The 7,239-nt window shown below is 47.9% G+C and overlaps 1 pseudogene; it reads right to left on the minus strand.

The window, feature by feature from the left end:
• Positions 1–5,832: 5,832 nt before the first annotated feature.
• On the minus strand, positions 5,833–7,049 carry LOC123038990 (cyclin-A3-1-like; annotated as a pseudogene).
• Positions 7,050–7,239: the final 190 nt, after the last annotated feature.

Genomic DNA, 7,239 nt, shown 5'->3' on the forward strand with positions numbered 1-7,239 from the left:
TCGCTTGAAGGCTTCTTGCAAAGCCGTTTTTCTTTCCTTGGCTGGAATTGCATTTTCTTGGGTAACGGTACTACCGTGGCACGCCACAGTACTACCGCAGGGCAGGGTACTACCGGAACCAGCGCGACAATAATTTTTTACTGCCGCTGGTGGAGTAGTACTACCACCCACGGCGCGGTACTTCCGCCCGGGCGGTACTAACGCGATGACGCGCGGTACTACTGTGTTGTAGTGAGCACGCGGGGGGTAAGAGTGGGCAGGGGGAGTTCCAACTCCCCCATACCCATTCACTCTTACTTCCCACGCCGCCTCTCTCTCTCCTGCCCACGAACAGCGCCGGAGGCCCTCTCCGGATCTCCGTCCCCGGCCGATCTCCTCGGATTCCAACCGGTGGGATCATTCCCCACCACGTCCTCTTGTCATGGACCAAGGTTTCTCCCCAAAATCCATCTCTTGTTGGTTTGTTCTTGTGCTTCTAGGTTTTTGGGGAGATGCATGTAGTTCCTGAGGTTTTAGGCTAAATCTGTGCAAGAGTAGGATGTAGGAGAGTATTAATGCGTAGAGATAGTACTTGCTATGTTGCCCCGTGATAGATTTGATTGACCGTAGTACCGCTTTGCTGCCGCGGTAGTACTCAGATCCAGTGGCGGTTTTGGATCTGACTCCGTGCGGTACTACCGCACCTCCCGAGCGGTACTACCGCCGGAGCGGTACTACCACATCTCCAACCCAGTACTACCGCCCGCGCGGTACTACCGTGACTTGGAGCGGCACTAATTTTTTACTACCGCGCATGCAAAGCAGTGCTACCGTTGTTGTCAAATATCTCATGTGGCAATTCCAAATGCTAGATCTACTTGTTTCTCAGCCTTTTGTGTTCTTTGCATTGATCCTTCTCACTTTTGTGTGTGTTCTTGTGCCTTGTGTCTTAGGTGGTGGCTCCAGTACCTCTGCTCGCCGTTCCAATCCAAGCCGTGACACGGGGTCCAAGCGTCTGCGCAATCAAGATGAAGCTCCAGAGGGCTCCCGTGCCCCCCAACACAGGACCAAATCCACCGCCTCCAAGGACAAGGAACCCACCTTGGGTATGGATGAGATACCACTCGCTGAGTTCATCTCTCGCAGGAGGATCAACCCCTATGTGCAACCTCGTGCCAACTACCGAGGGAATGATATGTTCTGGACCAAGCAACAGAATCTGATTTATCTGGATGTTATCAAGGCCAAGCGGAACATCTATGTGGACGTGCACTAGATAAACATGCATCATATGAGGGAAGCAAAGCACCGGGACTACTTTGATGAGGCTCTGGATCTTGTGGAGCAATTTGGCATTGAGCACATAATCTCTTTTCACAAAGACTATGATCCTGAGATTGTGGCTCAGATCTTTGCTTCGGTGCACTTTCATTCTGATGAGGAACGGACTATGACTTGGATGACCAATGGTTAGAAGTTGTCTGCTACTTGGAAGGAGTTCATGACTTTGCTTGGTGTTCAGGATAAGGGGCTTGCCACACCCCAAGGCCTCGTGTGGACCGATTCAGAGGAGAACAACGAGGAGACCACTCCTACTGCCGAGTCTGACGAGGAGTGTGCGTCTGACTACTCCGCTTGAGCCACCACTTGTGTTTTAGGTGTCCTCTCTGCCTTTTTGGCGTCTCGATGCCAAAGGAGGAGAGAGTGTAGGGATTTGTGAGTATTGTGTCGAGTCTTGTGTCGTGCTTGTGTTTGCTTTCTTCGCGTTTGTTCCGTTGAACCTTGCTTGTTTTGGTTTAGTTTGCTCGTGAGACCTGGTCTATCATATGGTGTAATACATATGCTACCTATCATACCTTACTTGAGCTTATGTTATCTTGTGCTACTTATGTTATGCTCATATTTATCTTGTTGTCCATATGCCTTGTTTACAAAATATAGGTGGAGTGTTGATCCTAGTATACGTGCCGTGCAGTCCAAAGCACTTATCTAGAGAGCATGCATCTAAGGGGAGCTCGTCTATATTTTGTAGTTGTGGGGTTTGCATATGTTCTATATTGTTTCCCTTTGAGTGCAAATCCCGTATTGTCATCAATCCACCAAAAAGGGGGAGATTGTAAGGGCATATTTATCCCTAAGGTGTTTTGGTGATTGATGACAATGCTTTTGCGGACTAATCGTGTGCCCTGAGTATCTCAGATTATTCGTCACTAGGCACAAGATGGTTTGGTACCCCTCAAAGACTACTGAAGACGGAGTTTTTCTATGATTCTTTTTCAGTGGTTTGAGTCGTAGGATAGCCATACTATTAAGAGGGGGTCCGCGTTGGAAAGGTTCGGGTGGAATCATCACGTACATGTTTTCTTCCTTTTCCCGCCTTTCCCTTTGCTCTGTGGAGCATCCTCCGTTATCTTCATTATGCAAAAAGAAGGATTCCTAGTGTTGCATGCGGTAGTACTGCTCCTAGAAGCGGTAGTACCGCAGGCACCCGCGGTAGTACCACACGCCGTTGCGGTACTACCGTAGGTGCCCATGGTAGTACCGCTCCTAAAGAGCGGTAGTAGCGTGGCCTCGGACCTAGTTCCGCAACACGAGCGGAAGTAGGGGCGGATGTAATTTTTTACATCTGCTCCCTACGCGGTAGTACCGCTTGCCAGGCGCGGTAGTACCGTGCCAGAATTTTGCTCCATTTATTTTTCTGCGGAAGTAGGCGCGGATGTATTTTTCTTCATCCATGCCCTTCCCAGGACTAGCCCACTCCAGCCTTGCGGTTGTGCCGCAAGGGGGAGCGGTAGTACCGCGCCAGCAGAAGTACCGCCCTCAGCCCTTGCGGCTCTGGCGTGGCCTAGCGCATGCCGTAGCAGTGGTAGTACCGCGGCCCGCCGCGGTAGTACCATGAGCCCTTGCGGTAGTACCGCTTGTCTGGAGCAGTAGTACCGCAAGTCACGGGCTGGTTAGGTGGATAACGGTTGGATTTGTCCCTCCACTATATAAGGGGTGGCTTCTTCCTCTAGTTGACCACCTCTTCCAACCCTAAGCTCCATTGTTGCTCCAAGCTCCATTTTCGCCCGATTTCTCTCCCTAGACAATCAAACTTGTTGATTTGCTCGGGATTGGGTGAGAAGGCCCTGATCTACACTTCCACCAAGAGAAATTCGATTCCCCCCACTAATCCCTAGCGGATCTTGTTACTCTTGGGTGTTTGAGCACCCTAGACGGTTGAGGTCGCCTTGGAGCCATAGTCCATTGTGGTGAAGCTTCGTGGTGTCGTTGGCAGCCTCCAATTAAGTTGTGGAGATTGCCCCAACCTTGTTTGTAAAGGTTCGGTCGCTGCCTTCAAGGGCACCAATAGTGGAATCACAGCATCTCGCATTGTGTGAGGGCGTGAGGAGAATACGGTGGCCCTAGTGGATTCTTGGGGAGCATTGTGCCTCCACACCGCTCTAACGGAGACATACTTCCCCTCAAAAGGAAGGAACTTCGGTAACACATCCTCGTCTCCACCGGCTCCACTCTTGGTTATCTCGTGCCTTTACTTGTGCAAGCTTATTTGTGTTGTATCCCTTGCTTGCTTATGTGCTAGTTGTTATTGCATCATATAGGTTGCTCACCTAGTTGCATATCTAGACAACCTACTTTGATGCAAAGTTTAAATTGGTAAAGAAAAGATTAAAAAGTGTGAGTTGCCTATTCACCCCCCTCTAGTCAACTATATCGATCCTTACACTATTGACTTTATTCCTGACCTTAAGCCGATTGGTGTTCCTGAATCGCGGCATAAGGGTAGACTAGATGGAAAAGGCACGCTAGGAGGGGATGAAATAATATGTATGGATGGGCATTCTCTCACTGAAGCACACTACACAGTTCTACAGAATTCCGCCTTGGTGGCTCCGTATATGGAGGAACACAAGAATTTTCTACACTCCAAACACCCGGAGCAGTGTGAGGATTGGATTACACGTCAAAAAACGGGGACTTTCGCCGGTTGGTTGCAGACACGTGCCATGCAGGATGGCGATATTGAAGATGAGTTGTACTTGTTGTCTTAGTTACCATCTTCGAATATAATGACTTTCAAAGGGTACGAGATAAATGGGAATACATTTTGCACAATCACCCAAGATAAGAAGAGCACCAACCAAAACAGTGGTGTCCGCTTTGATGCAACAACCAACACGGGAAAGGAAACATATTATGGTTACATAAAGGACCACTACAAGAAATATGTCAACTTATGACCACCACTATTGGTCACTGAAAGGTCACAAATTTCCATTTATGACCTTTTTGTGACCAAAAACAGAAGGTCAAAAGCTGGCCGTCGTAAACTGACTATAGCGACCTTTCTTCTGGAATGGTCAAAGACGTTTACGACCAAAATATTCCTACTGTGGCGTTTTGGTCACTAGCAACCTCCCCCAGGCCACGTAGGCATCCAGCGTGGCAAGCTGATGTGGCACAAGATTCAGCCCGGTCTAATTCGATTTTCTACATGGGCCGAGCCCAACAATTCAGCCTATTTGTGTTTTTTTTGTCTGTCAATTTTTGGTTGGGTACATGGGCCAAGCCCAATATTGCAGCCTTTTTATTGTTGGGTTGTGGCCTTTTTCTCTAAACGAATTTAGTTTTTCTTTCTTTTCCCAAAAGAAGGGTCCACTAGTCAGATGGGTACCAGTTGTCATCATCAGTTAGCTGTAGCCTTTTCAGGCGCAGTACACAGGAATACAATTTTACACAGATATATTGTTGAGAATTTTTCATAATTTTGCTGTCAAAGCAGCATGTACACAGGAATACAATTTTGCTATCAAAGCAACATTTCAAACGTACATCTTCATGACATCGTACATAAAAACCAGCAATAAAAAGATTACAATATGCCATTTGGCTCAGATCTTGCATGCGCAGCATCTCACATTCATGTACAGGAGAGGAGGAGGGGCTTGAGTTGTCCTGAAGGATACGCATTCCTGAAGGACACAAAAAGTAGAGGTATTATTTTGGACAATAAGCTCCAAGACAACATTGTAGGCTATTAACATAAAATAAGTTATTATCAGGTTAAGCCTCCTTAGTTTAGTGATCACCATGAGATAGATAGTAGTACATTTGTTATACAGAGCAGCAACAATGAAAATAACAAAAAATTAAAATATAAGTGTGGCAGCGCCTAGAACATTTGCTAGAAAGAACATGCTTCCACCTTGTTTCAACAGAACTTTTAAACTTAATAGTAATGTGCATCCATGGTATCATCAGTCTTAACCAAACCAGAGCAAGTAAAGGAGCCAATAGTTCTAGTTCAGGTCATGTTATCATATCAGGTATTGCATAGAGACATGATTCACACTTTCACAGATGTGGTAGACAGAGATGCGGAAGCCTTTCTAAATTGGCACAGCTCCAATTAAATTAAGCTTAGAGGAAGGCAATAAGCGAACAGTCTTAAGATGTAGTACCAAACAATAGTGAACACATATTGAAACATCAACCTCTCTTTTGTTTGCGAATGGGAGATATCAACCTCAGTTTGCAGCAAGACATAGTACACAGTTATCTCTTTTCTATGAAGACATGCACATTTTGATAGCCAAATGAGATAGATAGCAGTACATACGCCATCCAAAGTGTGCACATCTGGTCTACTGAATTCAAGTAAAAAATGCATTCCAGACTTGGAAAGAAGAAGGGATTGCTAAGGGATTGCTAGGTGTCAGTGGAACTGATTAAAATTAAGTGCATTCTGCCCCTGATAATGTGTGGTCGGTTATGAAAACTGCTGCACATACCCCTGTTCCATCTTTCGTGTTGTAGTCAGTCCCATAAACCGTCAGCAACTAGGCCTACCAATCACTTGAACCCAAACTAAAAATAGAAGAACTACATGGGAAGTTATTTATGCTGTAATTTTACTAACATGGGAAGTTATTTGGTGAATAGAACCCGGAGCAGAGGAGACAACGATGCACATGATGAACATCAACCAATTTAACAGCAGTGTGGCTCAAAGGTAGTATGAGAGTAGTGGACCATTACCTTCTCTTCTTGGCCAGATTTGATGAACATCCTGCAAATAGGGAAGGAAGCAAACAAAACACAAGAGTTAGGAACACATTCGTAGCAACAAACAGGGTTGGCAACGGCAATTCAGAATAATTTGGTTTGTGATATACCTTAGGAAGGTCTTAGCGGTAGGATTGCCCATCTCAAACTTGAGATTGTTTAGTACATTCCTCTCCATCTTAATAGCTGCACATGCCCACAAGAACCCAGATCAGCATTCTAGCTAGGGTCGTCCAATTGCAAGATCTCACAAATGAACCAAGCAAGCAAGAGAAGAACACACACCTCCTGCTTCATGTAGGTGTTGTCGGTGATGTAGCAGAAGTCCTCCACATTTGGGGGGTTGATCTCCTCGTACTTACTGGATCCACACAACGGATCTGAAGTCAGGCTCATATCTTGATTTAACTGAACACTCGGCACAGAAATGAGGATAAAACGGGGGCTTACAAGGCAATGAGCATGGCAGAGACGCCGAGGAGCTGCAGCTTCTGACGGTTGAGGGAGTTGGACGAGAGGAAGCGGTCGATGTAGGAGACAGTGAGGTAGAGCGTGTCGGAGACGAGCTTGTACTCCTCAGCGACCTCGACGAGCCAGTCGACGAGGATGCCGCGCATATTGGGGGTGACGTCCACCTGCACCCTCTCGATGTAATCCGCAGTCGGCCGCCGTCTCGCCTGAACCTTGCGACAAACGAGGAAATTGATTAAACCGATGTGACCGAGGAAGAACGGCGCGTACCTCCATGGATCAGAGGTAGGAGTAGATGTCGGACGCGTACGGAGCACAGAGCTGCGGGTCGCTGGTCTCGTCGACCGCGTCCGTCACTGGCTTGGACGCAGGAAGGGATAGGGTGGCAGATCTGGCCGCAGAAACCTAGTGGATGGATGGATCCCGGAGTAGAGGAGAGCAGGTGGGGTGGCTACACTAGCTTCTACGGGATTAGAGGATGGGATCCGCGCCGTGATCCGGACGGGAGCAGGATGGGATCTACACGAGGCCATCGTCGGGGTTTGTGGCATGGTGGAGGCGGCCATGAGGAGGGGAGGAGGAGATGGCGAGGGAGGGAGGGCGCTGCCGCCGGCGAGGGGATGGTAGGGTTAGAGAGGGGTGGCGGCGTCGATCTGGATCGGGGAGAGAGAGGGAGGCGGCGGGCGGGCGGAAGGAAGGAAGGAGAGGTTAGTGGATCTAGGT

The sequence above is a fragment of the Triticum aestivum genome, chromosome 2B (assembly GCF_018294505.1).
Source record: "Triticum aestivum cultivar Chinese Spring chromosome 2B, IWGSC CS RefSeq v2.1, whole genome shotgun sequence".
Taxonomy (NCBI): Eukaryota; Viridiplantae; Streptophyta; class Magnoliopsida; order Poales; family Poaceae; genus Triticum; species Triticum aestivum.